The sequence below is a fragment of the Drosophila ficusphila genome, unplaced genomic scaffold (genome assembly GCF_018152265.1).
Source record: "Drosophila ficusphila isolate 14025-0441.05 unplaced genomic scaffold, ASM1815226v1 contig_286, whole genome shotgun sequence".
NCBI lineage: Eukaryota > Metazoa > Arthropoda > Insecta > Diptera > Drosophilidae > Drosophila > Drosophila ficusphila.
Genome location: NW_025064189.1, coordinates 7,110,282 through 7,137,892, shown reverse-complemented (window position 1 = coordinate 7,137,892; position 27,611 = coordinate 7,110,282). Strand labels below are relative to the sequence as shown.

At 42.7% G+C, this 27,611-nt stretch overlaps 1 protein-coding gene across 1 annotated transcript in view; it reads right to left on the bottom strand.

Moving 5' to 3' along the window:
• Nucleotides 1-27,611, bottom strand: part of LOC108100386 (glucose transporter type 1) — a 77,236-nt gene that overhangs the window by 31,475 nt on the left and 18,150 nt on the right. Inside the window, exon 2 of the mRNA XM_017204241.2 lies at nucleotides 14,809-14,995. The gene's annotated coding sequence lies outside the window, so the exon portion shown is untranslated. The remainder of the gene's footprint in view (nucleotides 1-14,808; nucleotides 14,996-27,611) is intronic.

The window sequence follows — 27,611 nt, the reverse complement described above, 5'->3', positions numbered from 1 at the left end:
TCATCAGCACATGCGGCCACGTCCTCCTCTGTCAATTGGCTTAAATGCAATTTAATTTTCCACCTGATGATGTCCTATGTGTAGGGCCTTTGCACTTACGTGTCCTTTCCGTAGCACAACAAAAGCAAAAACAGGAAAAACCTCTATGCCGAGAAGAAGAAAATGAGAAAATCCCAGCTGGATTGTCGCCGTTGCAAACTCATTTCTTTTGCCACCCAGCCAGCGTCCTTCGCTTTTCGTCCTTTTGCCACCCACCGAATCCGCCCGGCCTCCATTCAAGTTGCTGGTCCTTTGCCATTCCCTGTCCATGTCGGTGTCACACTTGGCTCGCAGTTTTGTGGCCAGGCCAGGGCTATGAAAATAACCATAAGGCAATTGCCCGGGCGGGTTACAACATATCCGTCCCCCTTTCAGGACCCTTCCCCTTCCCCTACCCCCTCCCACTCCCCCTTTGAGGTCCTCCCCCGCTGTGGTGGCACTCATAAGCCTTGAATGGTAAATGTCAAAGTTACTCCTTAGCGTAACATTCGACACATCGGGCGTTGAGGTGTGAGTGGGTCCCTGTGTGTGTGTGTGTGTGTGTGTGTGGGTGTGCGTGGGTGTGCGTGGGTACACTTTTACACCGTAGAAAATATTTCATTGTGGGTGCCTAGAAAAGGTTTCCATCTTGGAAAATAAAAATTATCAGTATGTCTTTTAAAACAATTGTTTACAAAGCAAACTATTTTGAGATTTGGTACTTAAAAATTGTTAAGAATTTCAAGAACTTCAGGAATTAAAGTTTTGATTTATTGACATGTTTTTTTGATTTATTGACATTATAAACCCTCTTTTCCTTCAGTGCACTTGAGGGTTCCCAGCTAGGCTCTGTGCCCAGGCTGGATTACATTACACTAAGTTCTGTGCAAACACAGTTGGCGCAGTTCATTAACATGTTACATGGAGTTCAGTCGGTCTGGGGACTCGACTCCGTTCCACTTCGGATTTAGGATGCAGGATGTTGGTTGTTGGATGCTCTTTGGGTCTGTGTTTGTCTGTGCAAATGTATGCGTAAGCACAATATGTCAGCCTATCTGCCTTTCTCGATGTACGAGTGTGTGTACGAGTGTGAGTGTGTGTGAGTGCGGAGGCGTCTGTATGCTGTGCTTTATGCTTTCTTTTTCCCGATGCGGAAGTGTTGCCCCAGCCGTTGCCTCCTCCACTCGAAAGTGGAACGGCTCAAAGGCATAGAAACACACACCCGGCTTGGAGTGTGTGTTTTAGTCTAAGCTGTGCATTTAAATGTAAAGCATAAATAATTAACGGAGCCCAGATGACTGGCCTCTCGAATGCAATCCGAAGGGCGGAGCCTCTTCCCCTAATTAGGCCGCTTTCTAGATCACCATCACCATCAGCTCTATTCTCCAGTTAATTTGCAGTTTTAATGCGTTTTCCACTTGTGGCCAGTTAGAGATGGGGGCCTAAAGTTTTAACCGACATAAGGCAGCAAAGCCAAATTTCATTCCGCAAACCCATCCCACCCCCTTAACCCATTTTACGCCCCCCTTTCCCATGGGCACTTGCAACCAGCAGCCGTTGCATACTTTGCGGCGCAAACAAAACCAATCCCCAGTAGCCGCAGACCAGCCACGCCCCCTCGCCATATATGTTGCACGTCAATGAGTCCCGAAACAAAACCCCAAAAACAACTCACACACACAAAGCTGCCTGCCAGACACTCAGACAAAGATATAAACGTGCACTTGGAGAAATAATTTGTAACGTGGCATTAAGTTTCAAGAAAGCCTTTAAATTTATTATTCATAATTATTATTCCCTTCCAAAATTTTGGTTCTCCAATGTTTCAGTGGGTTCCTTGAGTTCATCGATTGTTAAATGAAATTAAAATTTTAAACTCCAAAAGTATTTTTTTCTGTATTTACAACGTAGGCTGCCATTCGTTGCAAGGCAGGCCTTAAAACTCGCAGCAATTCGTTTTAATGAATCCATCTACATCCACAGCCAGATCCACATCCACATCTCCGTTCTCGTCCTTCATGCAGACCACAGTTTGCACTGGGAAATGGAGGAGCAGCAGCAGGATGTGGGGATGGAGCTGCTACGGATGGGTTGCATCTCTGGCCGGAGAGGAACTGATTGTATCAACTTCCTAAGTGGATTTTGCAGTCCAACTGGCATTAAGCTCTTGGCCGCAGGTAATTTCGTATGAATGAAAAGCAAAAGTCTGGCCCAGCCCCATTTCCCCAGACCAACTCCAATCCGGAGACCAGTTTTCGTATTCGCATTCGTATTCTGCAGTGTTTTCTTGCGCTGCTGCAGTAGGTTTTGTTGCCCAACGACAATGACAGCAGCCCGAAGTCCTCAGTCCAATTTCTCGCATTTGCCTACAGTGGAAACTCAGAAAATAATAGCCTACACTTAACCCAAAACCTGATACAAAGAGCTGGGTTACAAAACTCTTTACTTATATCTTTTAAAAAAGCCTTAAGCCTTGTTAAACCAATTTTGAACGCCCAGACTTTGTCATAATTGTTGGTTAAATAACCAAAGAGTTTGCCAGCTGCGGAGAGCATTTCTTAATAATAAGTACTTTTTCCACTGTAGTCGGCTTTGCATATGAGCAGCTAGCAATTCCTGGAGGGACCACAAGACCCAACTACCCGAATCTCCCCGAGCGTCAAATCTCTGACATTTTATGCCTTTTTGAGGTTTTTTGGTCGCGAGTTCCGCTGTCCTTGCCTTCGTCCTTACTCCTCCTGCACTTCGCCTGTTTTCCAGCTTTTCTTTGGCCCTCTGTAGTGACATTGTCTTTCAATAAACATTCATTCCCATAGTCCAGGAGTCTAAAGGAGGGCGAGGGGAAGGAAAGTCCGTCGGCACAATCCTCCTTGGTTCCGTTATGATTTTCGTTTGCCTGTCGAAACTTTGCTCGCCCTCTCAACTGCTTCTATATGCGACTTTTCCTGCTGTGGCTTTTCGCACTCATGAATTTTTAAGCGGCATCTCTGCAGTTGCCAGAAAACACCAACTAACACCAAGTCCCCGTCCCCTTTCCGACTTTCCCACTTTCCCGCTTTTCCATTTTTCCAAGCCGCCTTCACTCTGCTCGGAAAAGTTGAAATAGTTTCAATGCAATTTTGATGATTCGATGTTTTGGGGCAAACTGCTGCAGTTTCGCTCCTCTTCACCTTAGCAAGTGCGCCAAAAGCGAGGAAATTGTTTCAAACAGAAAAAAAAAAAGCTTAATAAATAAAGATTTTGATTTTAATTAAAAAACGCAAAGCAAGCGGGGACAAAGAATTTATTTTACGCATTTGACAACTTTGAAATTAAGGTGGTTATATCTTTCTATAAAAAATTAATCAACTATTCCAGCATACTTTTTCTTTCACTTTTTCTCGGTGTAGAAACTAGCCCCAACGATATGGCTCCCCTTCATTTAGATGCGTATCCAAGCACTTAAAATACCTGAATGGGTTTTTCAAAATTGAAAACATAGTCAAACTCCCAGAGTTCCCTAAGCCAATCTATCGGCACTTTTAATGGGAATTCATTGCAGCTCATGAAATTCTAACCGCCCTCTCAAAACTCAACGACAGTTTCCAATTTCGGTTTATTAATTTTCAAACACTCAACATCTGACCGTCATCGAGTTTCAATTGATTACGCATTAAAAATGGAAGCACAAAGCTGAATTGCATTTTTTTTCCTGGCCATATAAAGCCCCCAAAAACATCGCATAATAAAGTTGATTGAAAATTGTGCAGGGAATTGTTTTTGATAGATTCACCTATAAAATAAATGCAATTTGTTTAGTCGCGTGGAAGGGCTATAAAAATCATAAACAGCGAGAAAGTAGCAAAAAAGTTAACGAAAAAATAAAAAAGTCGAGATACAATCAATATTGGTTAGCATAAACTTCAAGAGCTTACGTAACAAAGTGACTTGAACTGATTAGTTTATAAGGTGGAAGATTAAGCAAAAAATTTGCTGGTCATGGCAAATCAAGATCCTACTATCTAAATAATTTAATCATGGGGTTTTTCTATTTTTAAATTCCTAATAAACATGTTCAAAGGTAAATGATTTAAATCTCAAGAGGATTTTTTTGAAAGTAATTCAATCGAGTGTAATTATTTTAAGGCACGTTGTTCAAGAGAATGGCACTGATGTGATAACACCTTACTCAATAAACCACAAGGTGCAATCTAGTTGCAATCAGTAATTGTATTTGTTTCTAGCAAACAAAAAACCACTTGGAATGCTCGAAAGCTTTGTCATTCATAAAATTTATGTTTGTAACTTTGGAACTGTAAATTTAACTTATCAGTTGGTGTTGATATGGTTTACCACTTAACACCATAAAGTAGTATTATACATTATAGGATAATTGTGGAGCAGATTTTAACTACTTTTTTCATTATTTTCAAAAATATAAGTAAAGATTATCTTGAGCATTATTTTGTTCATATTTGGGTCACCGTGAAGCTTAAAAATGATGTTAAAAATTTTTGTTGTAGTCGGTTGTATGTGCTACTTGATATTTACTGTAATTACATCCGATTTACATATATGAGCAAAAAGCTTTGGAAAAAAAGAGTAACGGCGCGCAGCGTTAAAGTTTATGTTGGTTGTTTTTGCTTTCACTGTGTTTGCACAATTCAATTCATCTTTTTTTTTGCCGGCCGCCGAAGGTTTTTAATTGAGTTGAGTTGTTGTTGCTGCTGCTGCTGCTGATGTTGATGCTACAGCATCGAGATTTTCGTTTTAAAATTAAATGGAAATGCAATTGTTTTTAAACGCGCAAACTTGTTGCAATTTTCGTTTATTGCTTTATCTTGTCGCGTTCTTTCAACTCCACCGCCTTTCTCTGTTTCCCTCTCGCTCACTCATGCCATGTTATTGCCACTTGTCAGGGAATGTAAGGGGGAAAGAGAGATACCGATTTTACAGCTTACCTCTCATTAATTAAACTTTCTGCTGAGTCGCATTAATTTATGTTTTAAAAATACACAGAGCGATAACCTCTAATTATTTATTGATACAAGTGATTGGCCGAAAAAAGAATTTCGGCGACTTTTTACGGGGCACGAGCACTTGAGATAAAGACGATTAGCACTACGCGACTGATAACAACTGAAGATTGAAGGGAACGACAGCACTAGAAACAATACTAATTAAGATTGTTTACACCTGCACGAAAAAAAGAAGACGAAACACAACCGCCTGGAAATTGGAATTGACTGACGGCGGCGAAGTTCCAGATAAAACTGAGCGTTAGCCCAGAAGAAAAGCAGAGAATGGGAGTGGGGGAGAGAGCTGCCGAGAAGAGTGGAGAATTGGGGATTTGAAAGAGCGTAAGCCTGAGAGCCATTAAACCGTAAAACCGGCCAGACCAGAGTTGTTAGTAATATGCTTACGGGATGAGCGAGAGGTGAAAACAACGGGAAGAGAGTGGAAGGAAGAGAGCGATTGCGGGAGAGGGAGACAAAGAGAGTTCCAGGCGTAGACTGGAAAACGCTTACAAAGATTCTGTGGAAATGCAATTCTTAAGAACGAGAAAAGTTCAAGTGGTCTTTTATAAGTTCGTTAAAATTTATATAAGTAAATAGTAGGTAAAAAACTGCTGTTAGTGCAATATGCATGAGATTACCAGTAACATTAACGTTAGTGCAAACAAGCCATTCATTTTATTTTTACGAGGCAATCACTTTTTAAATCTGGCATATAATTACCCCAGAGAAACCCAAAACACTTTGACGATACCTAGAGCCAGTAAAAAGAGAGGAACAAGCAGCGGAGAGGAGAACAAGTTTTCCTAGGAAAATATATTTAGCATACGCCGTGATGCTAATTACGTATACGACTCGAGAACAAACGAACTTGGATGCTCGGCGTGCAAGGCGAGCGGAAAGTGAAAGCAAGGCTCACACTCGATTTCCACATAGACATAGACAAGGTAACGGTGCAAGCCACCCACTACCACTACCCACTACACACTACCCACTACACATTTATTATCGAGACAAGCTACTTAGTGTAATCGCATTTGTATCTGCAATTACACGACTGTCGGGCTTTTGATTGTGATTCGGATTGCGATTCGGTTCGAGTTCCGATTCCCATTTCGATTTCGGTTTCGATTGCGGTCTGTTATCAGTTGAGTTTCGTGGCAAGGGCTGGTGGAGGGGGTTGGGGCAGGTAAGACCTTAATACCCACGAGGGTGTTGCGGCAATTAGTGTGCGGGGTGTCAACTCTCGAGTGCCGATTAAATCGAAATCGAAATCGGAGTGGGAAGTTGCCAGTAGCGCGTGCCTCTGGAGTATTTGCAATTATGTGGATATTGATAGCAGCTAGCACTCCAGCTTATGATTCGATACTACTGCGTCAGCAACCAATTAAGATAAACCATACAGAATTACCCAATATTTGTTTGTTTATGACTCACTTTAACCGCTAATAAATAAAAAGGCAAATCCAGTAAACGGTTGGTTATCGAATCAAACTCCATTGCGGTGCAGCTAAATATTAAAGAATAAATTAAAATATGTATCCCGATGATATACAATTTCCTTGGTTAAACGCAACATAGTAGCCACTATCTTTGGAAGTAGTTTTCAGTTATCCCCCCAATAAATCCATTTAATGTGTAAAGATAAAGCGCCATAGTTTAACGTTCTGGGGCACAAATTGTTGCTGGCGAGGATGCTGACTTTGAATCACTTTTGCTGCTCATTTATCTCAATTCGAAGGCTGCAAACGTTTCTTGGGGAATCTTGCGATTTTCCCACTCTTCGTCAGTGTGCGTGCGAGTTTCCCCAGAACGCGTGTATGTGTATACGTATGTGTGTGTGTTTGTATGCCTTTGCAATTATTTATGTTGTTCATTTGTTCAACGGGCACGACAGCTGAACAAAACAGAGGGGCGAGTGGGGGTGTCCAATGCAGAGGCGTAGGAGCAATAAAAGGCAACCATCTCGTCGTCTTCTGCGCTTCCATCTTCTGAGTTTGGACGTGGCCGAAGGGAACATATCATTTACATGCCAAGCAGAGCTCACTGTGAGAAAATAGCAGTGCAAATATTGCTTCGATTTCACTTACAAGAAAATAGCTCCGTTAACAATGTTGAAGTACAGAAAAATTAAAAATCAAAACAAAAATTTTATTCATGTGATATGTTCAAAGCTAAAATCCAAAAGTCAATTTAACGAAGTTTCTAAGTGTATTCGGCTGAAACACTGAGCACCACAATGACGCACCACCCAACGACCTCCAACCCCCAACCGCCCATAATCCAGGCACCCACTTCCACGCCCCCCGCCCCCCGCCCCCGCCAAGGATGGGATGTAAAGTTTAACACATAAACTCAAGACAATTTGTGCGCGTATGTGTAAGGAATAAAGGCAAAAGGCAAATAATTTACAAGTTTCTGCAGCCGTGAGGGGGCGTAAGAAGGGGGCGGGGATAGAGGATAGCCAGCGTGAACATGTGCAAATACAAATACAGCGAGCAACTTTGGCCGCTCTTGTAGGCTGCAACAACAACTCAGACTCGTACACTCACACACACACAATGGCCCACGCACACACGGACAGCGGAAAATGTGTTACAGCAAAAGTGTAAAAATAAATAATTTAAAGTGTGTGTAAAGGACACGGCTGCGAAAAACATTGGGCGGCCATCGCCATAAAGAGCTAAAGGAAGGGAAATCCAAGTTGGCGGAATGGCAGCGGTACGCCCACACACACACGCTCTCATAAAGGACATTCACTCACGCACACAAGCAGAGGCGAAAGCATGCAGTTATGGCCAGTTGCCCTGTTTACACGGCAAGAAATATGGATGCTCCGACGAAATTAACTACTTCTCCTCCTCAAACAGAAAATCCTGAGTTATGCAAAATCAATTGAAAGTGTGTTGAACAAAACCGCACATGCTACTTTCCACACTTTTATGAGGGATCTAAAATCATTTAACTCTTTTTTAGTTAAGTTGTATGTGTGCGTGTATACTTTTTCAATAATAAACAAAAAACGCTCGTGCCCACATTTAAATTGTCATAATAAGTTGGTTTTTTTTATTGATACTAATACCCCTGAAATTATTTCCTACCCATTTTGGTTAGTGTCCCGTATGTGCGTGCATTATATTTTTGTAGCTCCCCCCCGACTCCCGCCTTCCGTAAACTTTTGCGCTCAATACCACAAGAGCAATAACAACAGCAACAACATCTGGAGAAAGGAGAAAGGCAAAAGGAGAAAGGCAAAAGGAGAAAGGAAGGAAGAAGCGGCAGCAGCTGCAGGTTGGCCTTTGAAAGTGTTGCCCGCAACACAGCGACGGCGGGGGAAAAACAACATAAACCATATAGGGGGAGAGCGAGAAAACTTATTATTATGTTGTCAGTAAAGAAACCAACAACAATGGTTCGCCATAAGAAGGAGGAGCAGCTGAGAAAATCCTGGGGAGAAGCGAAGAAAGCGGAAAAAGGAAAATAAAGGGAGGTGGAGGCGAAAGGCGAACAATCAACAAAGAGGCCAACGCGTGCCGAAAGAAAAACAACAAAAAGAACGCAGAAATGGGAGCAGAGTAAGGAAATCAGAGGCGCAGGATCAGCGAGGAATATCTGAGGGACTTAAGAAATATCTTACAAAATGTTCCTTGGGGCAGAACTCAAAGGACTCTCAAGGAAGAGGAAAATAACCAAAGACAACTGTTGAAATTTGTTTAAATTATTATTTTGGTGAGCTACAGATATTACTAACATTATTTTAATGTTGACCAACAAAAATAATATCCAAGTAAAAATGGTTTAAAATCATTCCAGAAACAGAATAAATATTAAAATCTCTAGTAAACACCATTAAAATAACAATTCGTAAATGGAAATTCCTTCCCCTTCTGATTAGCTCTCTGCCATCTGTCAGCTTTTCCCTTTATATTTTCTCGGCTCCCCTTTGTTTGCTTCCCTCGATTCCTGCCATATGCTAATATCGGTTTCAATAAAACTATTTGCTCAACTACCTCCGAACACCTTTTGGTTGGCCACTCGTCCAATCACCGACCCTCTTGAAAATTTCTTTTTCCGGCACTCCGCGCCACTGAGTTCCTTTCAAGTCCCCCATTTCCCCCCTCATCCCCCATCCCCCTCATCCCTCGAAAAACCACCAACCAACCGGCGCAGTCATAATTCATTCGAAAAAATAGCGAACCAATATTTGTGCGTTGGCTTCTTTATTTCTTGGATTTTTCCTTTGCTCCTTTTTATTTTGGTTGGCCACACAAAAAAGGTGCGGAAAATGCAGAGCATTTTTCATCATTTACCATTCGGGCTGTCCCCGTTTTTCCCCTCACCTGCTTATCAATATGGCCCCATTAAAGCGCTCAAATATGCGCAAATATCTCGGCAATAATATCGAACCACTTTGGCTGAGGAAAATAGAGGCGAAACAACATATTAAATTATAGTTTTTTTCTGCTATCGCTCGCCAAATATTTAATATATATTTAATTACGTCGAGGACAAAGGCTGAAGTTGTGCAGAAAAAACTCGATGAATTATCCTTACCGCAGAAAGGAATGCAAATAATAGCAATAAGTTACTTAATTAAATTTTTCACGTGCCGCAGGAGACAGACAGAGCATCTCTGTATAATTATTATTGAATTGTCTGGGGAAAATTTCAATTATGAAAACCAAATAGTTCAATTATGGTGGGAGTGGAGATGCTTTTCATATTGTTAAATGACTTTCTTTCCACCACCGCTCTTTTTCATTCGCGGACGACTTAATTATAAAGGGATTTGCAAAGGCGTCGCGTTTAAGCGCGGCAGCAAAAATACAATTAAATTAATTTGACATTTCCATTTAACGAAATGCCAGACACAACTGAAATTACAGAGGCAGCCACATCAACAACAACCGCAGTATCGAGACTAATCAAATCAAATTTCAATTATTGTCCAAGGGGCGTTATTTGCAAATGCAAATTCAAATGCAATGACCCCTTTTTCCTATTTCCACGCCCCTGCCGACGATCTCATTTGCCCCACTGCCATTTCGCTTGATTACATGCATTTATTTGCGCCTGAAAGTAGGCTACACCTTTCAATCTCAATCAAATTTTATGCCCCTCACACATGAGCATTGCAGGCGGGAGAGCTTTCCACGCAAACGAGTGCATACGGTACGGGCTCCTCTCGCTTTCCACACCAAAAGTACAATACCTATTTGCTGCACAAAAAGGATTGAGAGCCCAAATCCTATGAGCTCTGTTAAAAGTGAGGACGGGAATTGGAATGAAATACTCCTGAAGAATTTTCGGGCTTCCTCCTTTTTCTTTCTTTTTTTCATCCAAATATAATGCATCATGTATTAAAAGTTATGAAGAAATTGGAACCTTGCCAAAACAGAAAAGATTCAAAAAGATGTATAAGTGAACATTACTTTTCCTTCAATGTTATTGAAAAGTTTTCTTAAAGTTTGTGGTGATAAAAGAATAACCAATCAGAATTATGGATTATGATTATAATATCCAAAAAATCCATATCTTTAACCATGTCACAACAAAACAACTCTTAATTAAAAGACTGTTTCTTATTTACAGGAATCCTCTTTAAAGGATACAAAAACCCCACATCAATGATTGCATTTTAAAGCTCAAGTTTCCGCAACTTTCAATGGAGTCCCGTTGGCCCTTGTAATGCCATTTCTTTCCGCTCATTTTCCACACATTTCGAGTAATTCAATATTCTCGTTCCCCTTAACGTTGTTATAAGGTAAGGAGCAATAAAGGCAACAACAACGACCAAATTGACAGTTTGCTAGCCAAGTCACTGCCTCGGCTGCCCTTCAGCCGGCTCCTTCTGCCCTGCCAACTTTATTGCTAACTATTGTGCACAACGCGGCGTATACGTAATATTTGATTGCACCTGCGCTGCCTGTCGATAGAGTGAAATGGGCAGGTGGAAAATCGCGATTCTCATTTACATAACAACGACTCCGCAGCGAGTGAATTCGTAAGTGTATTGAGTGAGTGCAGTCGATTCGGCGTTAAAAAGCGTTAAATGTAACCAGCCAACTTTAAGTCTGCCGGCTAACTCTCTTATACGAATTTTTTTCCCATTTTTTTTTTTTTTTGCACCAGTCGGTACATCGCACATGCAATTTGGCTTGTTATTCGCTTGAGTTTTCATTTCGCAGCGACGCTGGCGTATAATTTACATTTTGCCTCGCTTCATGAGGTGCCATAATCATAAATTGACAACTTGAAATTTGCACAAGCACACAGAGAACCGCCCTCAAAGCCATTTCCCCCATCTCGCCGCCCGATTTTCCCCTTTCTGGCCTGTCAGGCATTTTTCGGGGCATTGTATCTGCATTTTTAATGCACTTCTTCCTACCATTAAAGGGCAAAATGTATTCCACTTGCCCTCTAAATTATTCCACCCCCCATGTCCTGCCACTCAGAATCGGTTTTGTTGTTTCTGCAGAATTTGACAAGTTTTGAAGTCGAAAATTTTTCTCCCTGCTTTTGTTAGAGGGCAACAAATTGGCGCGGCTTGTTTACATGCAAGCCAAGAACAAAAAAAAAAAAAAAAAAAAAAAAAAAAACACGAAGAAAAACTGGCAAGGAGAACAAATATGCAGCGTAATGAAAATTCATCGGCAGCGGAAAGGAAAAAAGTGCCGGAAAAGTTGCTGCAAAAGTTTTTGCATTTTTGGCTGGAAGTTTTGGGCAAGTTGAATTCGTCGAAAGTTAATTGAAAATGGCTTGCACTTAATTTAGATGAACTTTTGGCCACAATACGCCAAAGGATACGCAGAGGGATACAAAATGCGACACAGCAAGCTGTGTGTCCACAGACAAAGCGGCTAATGAAGCCAAGGGAGACAATAAAAATGCAAATATTTGAGCGAAAGCCGGCTCAAACACGAACGTTTCGACTGGGAAAACCGCAAAGCACAAACAGAATACGTGGAAAATGCGACTGTCTCCGTTTGTGTGAAAATTAACACGCAATTTTCAGGCCGACAAGCGAAAAGCGAAGCGAATAAAAATCAAAATAAAAATAAAAACACAAGTGGCAAAGGGAAGGATGGACTCGCCGAAAATCAAACAGCCAAAAGACAACACGCAAAACGATCGATAAAGCCGGCCAGATAAGAGAGGTCCTGCGAACCGAAGCAAGAGTTGGCATTTTAGCTGTCCTGCAGCCAAGAGCTGAAATCGATGCACCGAGAAAAAATAAGCCAATAAAAATGATTTTTTATCGCATTGTTGCAAGATCCTCTTTTTCATTGAAATAGTTATTGGAATCATTTTATATATTTATTGATTTGATGAAACGATTATAATATCTCAAATCTTTTTCCGTATAATTAAGTTTGGTTGGTCAATCACTGGGGTAATTTCTTTCGGTGTAACTACCTCTGTCTCTTTCACCCCAACGTCTCCCTTACGTTCTATCTTTGTGTGTGTGGCACACTTTAAAGCATTAGTTGGACTTTTTATGGCCCTGGCATTAGGCGCTTAAGACGTTCAAGCCAAAAGGATAACAACAACGGTCGGCAGACGACAACCGACAAACGGACAGGAGACAGGACACAGCAAAAGAAGAAGAAGAACAAGGAGAAGGAGAAGGAGAAGGAGAACGGCATATAAAAGCAAAGAGGCTAAGTGACAACTAAACTTAATGGCACTTCAACAACAGCATGAAGCAATGGACGGAGAAGAGCCACCAAACCGAGAACAGGGGCGTACGGCGAGGGGGAGAGGGGGGCGGGGCAGGGGCCTCAACGGACATTAGCCTCATTGAATTGAATGACAAAACAAACGACGGACAGCGTGGCAAAGGCAAGGCGAAGGAGAAGGACATGGCAATGTTGTGGATAAGGATAAGCAGTGCACAAACACAGACAAAAATTAGGTACACATTTTTGTATAACAATTTTTTATAAACATAAATATATAAAGTTTAATAAAAATCAATAACTAATATGTATTTGGTTTTCAACCCAATCAGATTTGATATAAATCTGAATTTAATTTAAAGGAAAACAAGTTTATGTTTCATTTAATTTTTTTTCAGTGCACTCAGCAATAAGCGTGTAAACACAACAACAACTACGATGAGCGACGACAACGATGAAAACGTTGTATCAGGACAGCATTAAGATAAACCCAGCAACAGCATCAGGGCATAAATAACGCAGATCTGGGTGGGAAAAGGGAAAAGGGAAACGGGAAACGGGAAAGCGAAGTAGATGACGAACTCGGCGATTTTCTGAGATCCTTGGCGGTAGGAAAAAATAGATGGAGAAGGACCTCCAAATTGGTAAGGTATTTCCCAAAGAAGAGGATAACACGAGATAAGCTTGGTGAGCTTCATGAAAAGGATGTGATGCTCATAAGCGAAAAAAATCGCTGGCTAAAAAATGTAAAAAATGAAAGAAGGTAGTGAATTACCCAAATATTTGACAAAGGGAAGCTAATTTATTATCTTTTTACCCCAATTACAAAGAATAAGAAACATGAAAGAGTTTTAAGACCGACTTCGCAACTAACGATAGAATCAAAACGAGAATTCAGTTGTATAAATAGATCTGAGTTCAGCTGGTTCTGTAATAAGAGAAGCCCTTCTAATGCCTCGGATATTTACATTTCAGGAACATCAAAACGGAAACCTTTAAACCAGACCCTCCCCCAGTCATTACCAACCTCTAAACTACATTGAGTTAGGTTCGAGGGTGACCCAAAAAAGATATACCGTCATTTACCTCCCCCTCCTCCACCTCCTTTTCCCACTCCCCATGAGCTCTGCAAATGTGCGAAAATAGTGGACAATTTTCCAAGCCGCCTGTCCACTATCTCCCTCTCCCTCTTTCTCCCTGTCTCTCTCCACCGCTTACAAGCCATTTGCTGTGGGTGGCCGTTCTTTTGGCCATGGCCATTTTGTTGCCATTGTTGCTGGACAATTTCCGCTTCCGGCGCGTGAACGCAGCTAAAGAAAAAGCGAAGCGCTAAGCGAACTGAACCGAACTGAACTGAACTGAACTGAAGTGAAGAAGCGAAGCTATGTCGCATATTGGTTTATGCATGAGCCCCGTCCTGAGCGACAATGGGCCACGCCCCCTCGAAGGCTGTGAGCAGTGAACACTTCATTTGTCAAGCTTAGTTTGGCAAAAGGAGAATATGGGGAGAGTGGGAGGGGATTCCCTAGCCTGCACTTGGAAAAAACACTCTATAAAAAGGAATGCCTAAAATTAAGATTGTTAATTTTATACTTTTATCCTTTTATTTAATATTAAAAATTTTAGAAAATGTCTATTAAAGTTCTTAAACACATGAAATAACTGAAAAGAATTTGAATTTAGTTTAGCATTTTCAACAAGCTCGGGAAATGCAACTTCCGCATGGTAATTATTTTAGGAAAATGTATTTCTGGCAGAGAACAACAAAATGTAGTGGTCAAAACCAAAATGAATTTAAAGCTCTTTTGAAATGGAATAATAGAATTCGATTTTGGATTGTGGGGGACTTAACACGCAGTCCAAATTGAAATTGCACTAGGCCTGGTTGCACATAATTTAATGCCATACATTTTCGCACTGACTTTTTCCTCTCCAACTCTTATTCAGACTAATAGGCATTATAGAATACTCGAGTTTCTCAGTGCGCATTTAAATGAGGCGCCCTGCATTTTGACTTGGCCAAGCTGAACTGAGGCGAACTGAGAACGAAGAACTGAGAACTGTGAGCTGAAAACCGAAAACTGCAAAAAGGGAACGTATTTCTCAAATGCACTTACCGAAACTGCATTAATTATTCAGCAGCCATGGCTGAGGACTGGCCCGACCGTGTCCCGTTCTGTTCTGTTTCGTCCTGGATCCGGGGATCCGGGGAGCTCCTGGTTCTGGTCCTGGCCTGGTCAGCGGTTTGGGCCGAAAGTCGACAAGTTGAGCAGCTGAGCTGAGGCCGGAGAGCCCGATGCATGCCTGCAAAACAGAGGGAAAAGTGGCATAAATATTAAATGCAAAATAGCGCAAGAGTTGAAGCTGAGAAATCCCCAACTGCCAGCAGGGATTTTCGCCTCTAGAATTTCGCTCTTCGCCTCGCGTACTTTGCTAAACATTTTACTAAATTATGACGTATTTTTCGTTTTCGTTTTTTTATTTTTTTGCATTTCTTGTATAAATAAATCAAATAAAATATGCGCGCGTTCGCGCTGAAAGCTGAGGCCAAGACAGTGGCGTCGGGGAAGGGGGGGCGCTGGATCCTTTGTGACCTGGTTTTTTGGTCATAACAATATTGCCAACCGAAGCGTGGAGCAGCGCACACAATTACCGTGGCAACTCAGTTTGCCCGCCCACCACTGGGCAGGGGCGTGGCCGTCCACCGACACCACCTCCCCCTACTTAGTTTTTCTTCGAGTGTATGTGTGCTGACGTCATTGCTGCACTCGCACAATTACCATTGCAACAACAGCGAAAGACGACGACGTGACCTGGCGACGGTCACTTGGGCTTCACTTTAAATATACACACATATATATATATATATATATATATAAGTGTGTGAGTCTCTGTATGTGTGAAGGTGGGGGCGTGGCATGGGTGGGCGGCAGCTGCCAAGGTTAATCAGCTCGTCTGCCCATTTTAATTGGCCTGCTGCCTGGCGGCGCCTTTAAGTGAGTTATAAAATGCGAAACTATTTCGACAACCATCCCATTTCCATTCCCATCCAGCTCCCAGCCAGCTCCCTTGATGAGCTTTAAATTTGAGCAGCAGCTCGTAAAGCTTGCGCAAATGGAATAGGAGATGAGCTGCGGAATTTAGAGGAGCGCGGAATGGAGCGATAAAGTAGGAAGCGTTCCCGCAGCGAAGGATTCCACAGGATCCACCGAATTCCCCAGCATTGATGGACAAGATAAGCGATTAAAATATTCCGGGGACTCTTTAACTTTAAGAGGTCAAGTTGACCTAAATAATTAATAACATTCATTATATTTTAATACATTTTTATGTTAATAACTACAAAGTGCAAAGAGCAATTATACTCTTTTCACAGTAATCACCTGTAAATCTCTAGACTTTACCTTTGGATTACAGATAATCCTCGCAACGAAACACTGGTTTCATAAATATGTAAACAAACCGCTGACCTTTAAGCCCCGATCGAACGAAGCTTCTGGCTTATTGTTGGATTCAAGAGCCTTAAAATCAAACCGAATTCGAGGAAGCATTTGTTTCGGTGAGTTCTCGGCATTTTTAAGGAATCCTTTTATTGCATTACTCCCACGCGAGATGAATGCGCGTTTAATTTGGCGTTCGCCCGCGCAGTTTTCAATTCCACCAGATCTCTGGCTCCCGATTCCCCGCTGGCCACATCTGAAATCCATTCTCGGCCATGATTACACTCTATCGCCTGCTTAAGCGCCTTTTTATTTAACTATATAAAAGTGCAGCGCATCAGAAATTAGAGAAGCGAACGCCAGCGGCGAAAATAAACAAGCGAACGTGTTGAGTGGGCGGCGAAAGGGGGCGGGGTTCAAAGTTCAAAGGGGCGTGCCGCGAGGGGCAGAGAAAGCATGAGTTAAGGGGGAAGGGGGACGAGGGGGGGAGGTGACAGGGGGTCACAGCGTGATAACGCTTTGTAAATACTTTTGCTGCACTTTGCCGCTTGCACTGCTGCTGTTGTTTTTTCTAGCTTTATTTTTTTGTCGCTTCCTTTGGCTTTGCCATCGCAAATTTTTATCTCCATTTGCGAGCTGCGCTTTTCCATTTTCCCCTTGGCAGCGCGGTGGTTGGATGGCCATGCGAAGGGATGGGGAGGGGAGGGGGCAAAAATCACAGAGACAAGGCTGCGCTTTTGTTTTTCCAGCGCGAAAAGGGATATTATTAAGCGTGGATGTCAGCGGCGTTATCGCCAGGGCAACTCTAAGTGCAGGACACCAAATAGAAGGACGAAGAAGAAGAGGACAGCAGGACAGCAGGACCGGCAGTCAGACAAACAGTCGGATGGGAAGCCAGGAGACAGATCCTGCGAATGCGAATGCGAATGTGTTGGGAAAGCTTTTTGCTAAATTAAATATTAAAACCGTGTGCACTTATGCAACTTTAATGCAATTTGGCCAAAGTAAACGCCGCGTCAAGAAATGGCCTCTGACCAGGTCCCACACTACGTATACTTAATTTGCGCCAATCTCGCTTCCGCCTATAAAAAAGGATTAATGCACTCGAAAGGCAGAGCCAGGCTAAGAGACCATTTACCTGAAAGCCAAATGAAGCCGCAATAACAGCGACACTACCCACAGAAATTAGGCCACAAAACGATGGACTTTCGGATGCTCTTTGTTACCAACTAAACTTGGATAATCTTGATGGTTAACTTATGGAAATACTATTTTATCTAAAATTTATAGTAAAGTTGGTTACTCTTTTTTAGATTTTTAAGTTGTTTTAAGTTTTAAGTTACGAGAAAACTAAATCCTAAAACAAGGCCTAATCTGTTTCGTGGCTAAGAGCATCAGTTTGTGGCACACAATGCAGGAGCATAATAAAAGCCATCAGAAGCAAGAGCCAATAAAGCGAGAGTCGCCTTAATTTACAGTCCCGAGAAACAGTGGTCGAGGTAAGTTTATGCCGCGCGACGGGCATGAAAAATTCAGCAGGCCGCCACGGCAGAAGCCGAAATGTCGCATGGCACACGGCTCCTTAGGCAGGACCTCCTCATTTGGTGGCTTTTGTTGTAGGTTGTCGGTTGTACTCGTTCGCTGTTGCACTGCAACTTAAATCACATCCTTCCCGCTACAGCAGAACATGTGATTTTCGGTCTGACACCGAATAGGGGCAGGATGTATAAGCATGTATCTGCATGCCACTTGCACTCTGCTACTTTCTTGGCATTTTACGTGCCCCGTCGCCAGAACTTCCCTTCCCAATTCAAAACCCCCTTTCTTTCGCCCGGGGAAAATCCCTGGCCATTTCTCATCGCCCGAAACAAAGTCGCGCGTGGTTCCCTTCCTTCCGCAACCCCCTTCCCCTTTTCCCCCCTCCCCGCCCATGACTTCATTTTACTGCATGACAATTTATTGAGTTCCCCTTGCTTTCCTTTGTCTCTCGGAGGTTTTCCCCAGCTCCTTCTCGGCTTGGTAACTGCTTATTTTGCCTGTTTTGGCTGGTTGTAAATTTTTATTGTTCCCCTTGTTTTTCCACCAGATACTATTTTATTTGCGAACCGCTGTGGCTTCTTTGGCTGTTTGGTAACGAGAGATCTTGCCACAAAGTACGCTTAAAAATGCACCTAAAGATGCCTTCAAGTCCTAGTTTTCCCTTCGCTGAAATCGTATTATTTCAAAGCCTTGTTAGCTCTTTAAGTATATTTTATTAAAAATAGCTACAAATCCTTTTACATATATTTCGCTTTTGCTTTTTGCAAATCTCTTACTCTTTCTTTCTTTTCCCAATTTTAAATTAAAATTGTTATACCTTCATTTGAGAGCATTTTTTTAGTCCAGCAGCGTTATTTCAACAATTTGTACTTGGTTTTGTTTATGGTTTCGACACCGTCTTCTCTTCCACGTCGGTTTCGCTTTGTTTTATATGCAAAATTTAGTAAATAACGCGAGTTGCCTTTGCTTGCTTTAGTTTTATTTGCACGCTTTTATTTGCCGTTGGCGCTGCTGCTTTTTACTGCTGTGGGGAAGCCCCTCAGTTCTCGGGGAACTCCCTTTTTACCCCCTCTTTTTCCCCCCTTTTCCCTACTTTCTCCTGCTATCTGCGGCTTGGCACACATTCCCACAATGTATTCCCAGCGATTTTATTTACATTTGCCGTGTGTTTTTCCATTGCACTGCCGCAGTTCGTGAGCAAATAATGTAGAGGGACTCCACCTCATCTGCTCCCGTTTTTTTGTTTTTGTTTTTTTTTGTTTTTGTACTTTTCTCCCCGCCTCGCATGCTAAAATTACTTTAAGGATTTGATCCATAATGCAGGGACCGACCGCACTTGACGTATTTATGAGCTGACCGCAGACAAGTCCCCGCCCTTTTATTCGACCAGCTCTAAACTCCATTTATAACTTTTTCCCAGCGCCCGAAAAAGCCAATCAAAAGCCACAAAATTCTGCATGCTCCGACACCTGATGGTGAAGGTTCAGGGGTTGAGGGTGCGGTTCTGTTGCACCGAGAAAAAAAACACCGAACCGAAGCGAAGCGAACCGAGCCTGCCCCACAGCTGTGAATATGTGGGTGCATAAAAAATGCACACGCCACCGGCCCGTGGGGCGTGCCACCTGCCCCCGCGGTTCCTTTGCCGCTCCTCTGCCACCAGCCACCAGCCACCAGCCAGCTGCCACCTGCCACCCGCGTCCAGTTTCAGGAATTGACCAGCCACTCAGCCACCCGAAAGCCACCCAATTCCCACCTACAGCTGCGGTCACAGCAGCAGCGCTGAAAACAGTGAGCACTTAATTACGTGCTAATGGAAAACTACTTTACATATTATTCTTAATTATAAAAAGAAATGATTTCACAAAAGTTAAAATACTTTTTCTGAAATATTATTTTTATAAGTAACACTCCTTTCCTATTTTCCTGAAATAAAATAACGAAAACTGCTGAAATTTAGCAATGAAAATATAAAACTTATGTTTACTTTTTTGTTTGTTAAAAGTCTCACAGCTTCCCAAAGTAAATAAAGTGCTCTTGAAAATAAACTGATGTTAAAGAGTGCAAATATTCTTTTGCCACGCACTATGTGCCAGGTTTTAAGCCACTCGAAAAACCATTTAAATAAATAAAGCCGTAAGCTATTATCTTTGCCCAAGGTGTACGCACTCGGAGCACATGGTCAGACTTTAAATACGACCAACATGGCCGCTGTCGTCCGCCCTGACTTTATATCCGGTGGAAAAGGGTGGAAGGGGCGGGGAAAATGGAAGAGGGGGGGGCTGCACAAAAGCTTTCTGTGTGAACCTGCACACACTGCAATTTGCAATCTGGAAGGGGCGGGCGGGGATCCCCAGATGGCCCCGTCCCCAGGAGCAGGCTGCGGTCGTTTGGCGGTAAGCCGCCTTGTCATCCACCTGGCAGGACATCTTCGATTTGAGCATTACATCGCCCCCTGCGATCCAACGAACTATTAAACAATAAAAACTTGCATAAAACAAAGTTTAAACGTTGTCCTGGCCGCACAGCAAGGATTTTTGTTGCTCATTGTTGGCTGTGGCTCTTTGGTTTTTCGATTAAAGTGTATGTGTGTGTTGGTGTGTGGGTGTGTTGGTTGGGATATTTATGGAAAGTGTGGCATACTTTTCTGGGCCCAAGCAGCTGCGGTATCAAGTCGTCCTGTGGCACGTTCAACTAATTTGGCATTAATGGAATTCCCTGAATAATTGAATTCGAATCGCTGGCATCTGTGCAATTAGTCGCCGCTGCCATCAAACTGCAGCCACACAAGCGGACACACTGGCAGCTCACCTCATTATGTGTCATGTCATCTCATTATGGCTGCCCCAAAACTCCAACGCTTGAGATGTTTGTGTGTGTGTATGAGTGTGTGGTGTGTGTGTGTGTGTATTTACATTATGTAATGCCCCAAGCCATATATGTGCGGCATGCAGATTTCGTGTGCCGTTATTTAGTGCATGACAGTTAAATGAGTTGTGGCCTTTATCTGCTTTGGCTTGAACTTAAGCCGTTGGCTTTAATGCAAGGCGACTAGGAACTGCTGGAAAAACAGAGTGAGAGAGAGAGAGAGAGAGAGGCCAACGATAAGGCCAATTAAGAGGGAAACTTTTGCATAATTACGAACGAAGTTTCCTCGGCTGGCCACATAAAGTTCGATGCGATGCGATTAGAGGTGAACTAGGAATGGTAGACTAGGAAAAGGACGTCCCCGAGTTAATCACAAATCGCTCCAGAGCAAAACAAATTCAACTCCGGGAGGACTGACGTGATCCGAGGACACTGGAGCAGCCCGGTTATTGCTCATTATGCATCCTCGTGTCTGCGGCTGGGGAAAACACAATAGATACTTTCGCCATGCAGTTGCTATGCGTCGTCGTCCTGGCCAAGGACACTCCTTGTGTCCTCCGTCACGCATATGTGCTCTCATTTAGGCTGTTCTGCATGGAGTGCAGTTAACTGGCGAATACCCTGAAGCCATATGCTTGAATATTTATTATTGCTTGCCAGTAATGGAAGGTTGCCTTATGAACTTTAAAGGGGTTATGTATGTAGATTTAAATTATCTTACAGTAAATCGATTTGATTACTGCAATTATGGTTGGGTTTATTTTTACAACAAAATTTCTAATCAATTTTAAATGAGAGATTTCATATCCAAGATACTTATACAACTACTATTTACCAAGGGTTTTAACCTTATCGGGATACTTATAGCTAAAGCCTTCTCTAACCTCATAAACTCTCATACAGCTTTCTTCCCCATCCCGAAGCGAACCAATTCCATTTGGGGATGGAAAACCCAGTTAGCACTAGCTCTGCCAGTGGACCCCATTTCCATCTGAATCTCGCAACGCGTGATAATCATCCGCGAGGACAGCGAGCGCAGTCGGGACATTTTCCACTTTCCAACCGACACACCTTTAATCGACTTCATTTGCTCATTAGGCAGATGGCAGATGGCAGTGCGTGTTTGCGGCCACATGCAGAACAGCCGATCGGAAATGGAAATGGGAACGAGAACGAGAATGGAGCAAGAGGAGCTGCAGAGCAGGAGGAGCAGGAACAGGAGCCCCCTAATGCCATTCGCCATCCCTTTTCAGCGCGTAATTGTTTCCTTGTTAGTTGCCACCTGAGCCCAGATCCTGAGCCCTGCGATTCAGCCTCAACCTGAGCCACGACACGTTAAATGCATTTATGAATGGGTAGCTGCCTGCAGGTTGCAGGTTGCAGGTTGCTTCCACCAGGTTGCTGGTAGCTGGTTGCACGTTGCACGCTGCTGCTGTTCGCTGGCTGGCTGCTGGTTGATGGCACGGACTCCCCATCAGCGGCGGCGTCGTCAATTGCAATTACTTGCAAGGTCCTCCGTTCTCGGGCACATTTAGTCCCCGCATTCATTCGCCCCAAAGAACCAGGCCAGGACATTAACGCTGCAAATTGTGTGTCCTTTGTTGTGGTTAGCAAAGCGCCAGCAACAACAGCACATGTGGAAAAAAATCTAGCACAAATCCTAGATTATATATTGCCCAAAAAAAATATTTTAAGTCCATGAAAACATATGTTGAGCAATAGTATTTTAATTTTATTTATTTATTTTATGTTACGAAATAACAGAAATTGTTTGAATTTTCTTGCAGTGCACTAACGGTGGCAGCAGTCGAATCCTGACACAGTTTTCCCCATTTGTTTTCCCATAGAGAAGAAGAGTAGACCCGCTCGCATTTCGCATCTCGCATCTCGCATTACGCATACGCCGCGTGACCCGTCGGAGGGCTATTAATTTAGTGGCCCAGTTGGCCGGTCAGTAATTGCATTTTATTTGGCCATAGTCGCTGCTTTGGTTTAATTGGTTTTCGTCTGTGTGCAAATGCGTGTATGTTTTCGTTTGGTTTCGGCGCTGAAATCTATTTGGACCTTAATTAAAATGCAACAGTGCGTATGCGCAATGTTGCAAAAAGTCAAATGGCCAGGCGAAATAAAAGCCCTGGCTGGTCCCAGGTCCGAAATGTTTGTCTCCGGTCCGCACACTTCCCATTTCTGTCACCTGAGGGCCAGTTGTTTGTGGGCGAGTTAAAGATAAAATAACTGCAAAACGTTGACAGTCTTCCCCTCTGTTTCGGTCACAATTTTATTGACAGCAGAATGGCCTGATTGCTGTTGGCCCGGCCAAAAATGTAAAAAACAAAAATGCCTGGCCTGTCAACACTTGAAACACACGGACTGCGGGGGGAGTGGAAGCAGACTCGGACTCGGAATAAACGTTCGTTTTGCTTTCATAATTTGCATTGTTTGCGGTGGTCCAGAAACCATTTCGATAAGAGACTTCAGGCCCTGTCCAAATGTTGAATACCCTTTGAAATGCCCTCGAAGGATCCTGAGCGTTGGTCTTTCATTTCTCTCGGTTGAGAAGGGCAAAGGTAAATGGAAAGTCGAGACAGCTTCTGGTCATTGTCAGAATTTAAGCCCTTGGTTATGGCGGGAGTGTTCAATGACTTCAGAGGGCTCTGCACCAACGAAAAAATTGTGTACTCAAATATACATATATAAATGTTTAATAGCGATAATTCTCTTTTTTATTAATCATCACAGCCTTTGTTCGGGGTTTTTAAAAATTTAAGGCACCTACAGTTTAAAGGGTTATATATTGTTTTTTGATTTACAGCAATAACAAATATGTATATTTTTTCCAGTGATTGAAAAAAATGCAGAGGGCGTGGGGAGAGCACTGCTGCAAGGACACCAGAAAAGGGGCAGCGAAAACGGACTCCCGAAGTGATTGATGGTTCAGGGGCATGTCAATCGCCGGTCTCTCGACTGCCACTGCAGTTTAAACAGATTAGAGCCACTTTTCAGTGCAGGGCAGGACCGAAAAAAGGCGGCCAAACAAAGGGCTGGAAAAAGTGGCAGCGGCGCGTTTATTGCTGCATGTTGCGAGCCTTGCTCAATTTGATGCGACACCTGGCCGAAGGACCCGGCAACAAAAGGAGCGCCGCCGTTCAGCCGGAAAATGTTTTACACGGTGTCCACTTTTATTTGCCTTACAAATTAAAATCCAACACATGTTGTTTAATTAAAAAGAATTCGTACACATATACGCCGTATATTCGGGCGTGTGTGTGTGTGTGTATATTTATGCTGGCGCGAGTGTATATTTATGCATATCGCACACGGTCATAACAAGGTCCTGGACTCTGCAGGACATGGGCAACACAATACTTTTGGACTAACGAGCGTGAAAAATCATGCGCCAGCAGATTGCAACACATTTTGTATGTGCGGCAAGTATGCGAAAGCCAGCTGCAGCAAAAAAATACGCAAAATTAAAGGGGGCGCGGGCGGCAACAGTTCAATTAAAAGTTTTGCAAATTACGAAAGTTATCCAAGAGATGAATAATAAACAGGACCGACTCGTTAATGGAAGTGCACGAAGAATTAAAAGTAAATACGCCAGTTAAATACAAGATTTCATTTATACTTTGTTTTATGCTAGTAATACGTTCTTTTTTAGGAACTTCAAAATGAATCGATGTTAAACTCTTTATTTCCGTTCAATTTTCGAAAAAAGCGGGAGAAGAAAGTGATATATTTCGTTAACTTAGATCTTAAGAAGCATAAAATAAAATTTTAAAAAATTGTTACAACAAAAAAACCATTAAAAAGATTTTGTTTTAACCAAAACCGTCAATCATACTTTTTAAATCGTTTTTAATTAGTTATTTATCAAAGCGTTTAAGCTCACAAATTTGTTATCACAAATCGTTGATGTCAAATAAATTGCATTCGCTTTCCATCAAGTTCGATTAATTAGTTGGAATGCAGTTAGATTTATCGCAAAAAAGCGGCAATCCGTCATCATCATCTGCTGCTCCGCAAAGTGCTGCGAAATAAAAGTTTGGTGTTAACCGTACTGCAATCGAAATCGCATTATGGCCAGATAATTTTTCGGGGCTTACCATAATTCAAGGAAGGCGGTGCGCAAACTTTTTCCCCAATTCATTGGCCGTATCAAAATAAACCCAGGCCGCAGACAAACTTTTCACATATGACGACAAGTTTTCTTTCTGCCACTTAGCCTGCTCTCCCCCATTTTTCCCCTTTCTCCACTTTTCTGCACTTTCTTTGGGCTACTTAACTGCAGCGAGGAAAGAGCCAGGGAAATTCCAAACGGAGATACTCGTACTGCTGGCCTGGAAAAGCGAGGATAAAAATGCTACAGCTGCAGCTGGCAAAAAGGAAAATTTCTAATGAAGTTTGCAACTCGGATGCGGAGCGGGCACACAAAAGTAAATTGATTGCAATTGGAATCAGTAGCAGAAGCTCGTAACGTCAATCAAATTGAATTCACGCAGAGCTGAGGAGGAGCTGAGCTACCCGGCCAGATCCCGGGCAGATCCTTGTATCCTGCCATCCTGGCCAGGACATCAAAGGCATCTCAAAGACGGCGGTGGCAAATGGGATGGGAATGCCAGAGTGGCAGAGTGGCAGAGTGGGAACATGCATCATCAGTGTGAAACTTTGTTAATGAAATAGGTGTGAGAGAGCAACGCAATAAAAGTTAAGTGAAGTTGAATGCTGATGTCAGAGCTGCGGAAATGCGGATATGCGGATATGCGGCTGAGCAGGAAAGGGAATCCTTGCCAGAGTGATTTAAAACTTGGAGCAACTGCAACTGCATCTGCTGATTAAAAACGTCAATAAAAATCGCCTGCGAATGCGAAATTGCAGCTGAATGCGAATGCTCGTTGAATGCCAAATGAGTGCAACTAATGAAATGCGATGCGATTTGGGGAGGAGCGTGGAAATTCTAAAGGGGGGGGGCAAATGCGAAATAAGAGTTTTCTTCGCAGGCACATGTGTGAAAAACTACGTGCGGTAAGCTGGTGCTCAAATAAACTCGGAAAAGTAGAAGCTATCGCATATCAGTTCGGTGCCAGGAGAAATTTTAAGCCTTTTTATCAAAGTTTTCGACTTTATTGCTGTCTTATGGGAGGCTTTCAAAATAAATTGAGATCTATTGAAGTTGTTTTATAAATCTTAATTGCTTTTCAAATGGGAAGACTAAAATGAATTGCTTTTATAAATCATTTGGTTAACTTCTAACACTAAGCTACAAAAGTATTTCCCCTTCTTTCATAAGAAGCTACAGCTGCTGCATATACCCATCAAAGCTGATTGAAATAAAGGAGTATACTATTGACCTCCATTTGGCTAATTTCGCTGCATTGTAGATATCAATCAGTTGACCGTAAGCTTTTGCTGAAATTTTCATGCTTCAACTTTCTTGCTTTCTTCGTGTCTCCATTGTCTCTGGCTTTGATAATGTCATTGTTGCTAAAGTTTTCGCCACTATCAGGGGGAGGAAAACTGGTGGAGAGGGGGGAAGGGAAATGCTGGGCGAAGCGAAGGTTGCTGGAGGATGACGTCCGCATTAAAACGAACGTCAGCTGGGGCCAGCTTATCACGCTTCGAGCATTAGAAAGTGTAGCACGCTTTTAAGCGCAACTAAAACTGTCTGCCAGGGGTGGGGTGAGAAGGGGGGTCGCGAATGCAGGGGGGCTGCGTGGGGCGTGGCAGGCAAGGAGGTCAGCTCCAGGTTGATGCTCATTTGTGGGGAAGCTGCAGCAGTCTCTGCAACATTTGTCAACATGCCAAGCGTGTCTCACTCGAGTTTTCCCCCTCTAACACTCTCTTTTGTTCACGACTGCTTCTGTGTATGTGTGTGTGTTGCCCGAGTATCCCCTGTGTGTGTGTGTGTGTGTGAGTAAGCACGGTTGACCTGGCGCTGTTTTAACTGTGGTTAACATATTTTTCAAGCGCTTTTTGTGGCCAGCAGCAGCGGCAACAACTTCATTCTTGCTTTTGTGTGGTTTTTATGGCTGCGGTTGTCCAGCTGCCATAGCTGCCACTCCCCCCTGGGCGAGTGCCCCCATCTTCCCTTCCCTTCTGTTGTTGCCACAAAACTAAAACCAGAAGCTGCGTGTTAATTTTACATTTTTACGCTTTCATGGCCGTCACTTGCGTGCGGCATTGGAATGCATTCATCTACCATCTACCATCCTTCTCGCTTTCGTTTTGCGCGGCAGTTTAGGTCATTGTTTCGCTTAAATTTTAAGCAGTTGATTCGCGGCTTTTTTCAGCTCGGTTGCCCGATGGCCATTTTACGACTGACTTTTCCACGCGGCCTGACGGGCTAAGCGCGGATTACGCATACGCCACGTATGCCATCCAAAAACAGCCCACTAGCAGAGCAGTCGAATGCGAGAGAAATTATTCATTTTTTTCTGAGGTTGGATATTATTTATCATTTAAATAACAGAAAGCTTTCTTGTCGAGCAAATTACGGCAAAAAATGTGTTATCATAATAGTCTCATTGCATAGAACGCACACGAATACGGATACCAACTTATAATTCATGCAAATACTAATAATTTTAGCCAATATTTCAAAATTAGGAATGCCCCAAATAAACAAATGCAATTCGTTTTGAGTATGGAAAGCAAACAACTTAAATATTATTATTATATCCTGCCAGGAAAACAAGCCTAAGCTTTCTCATTTGTTCAACAAATATTCCACATTTCGAAAACCATTATAAATTTCGTACCACTAAATACAAAGAAACAGACATTTATACGATTTAATCTTAACGAAATAAAAGAGAACCAAACCAATATAATCCCGTTTTCTTTATTGCCTTATTGAAAAATCACATTGGAGTGCCATTTGTTCAAGATTAAAATCAATCAATTTAACCCGCACAGATTTAATCGATATTTAAATTTCTCTGGCAAGCAGATGTCATAATTTCGTTTTTAAATCAAACATTTCATGAATAGCGATTCGAATGGCTTTAGCTGCATTTTTTTCGCCTCGCTTTTTCTGTGTTTGCTCAGCGTGCGGTCTTTGAAATGGTCCAAAGGGGCAG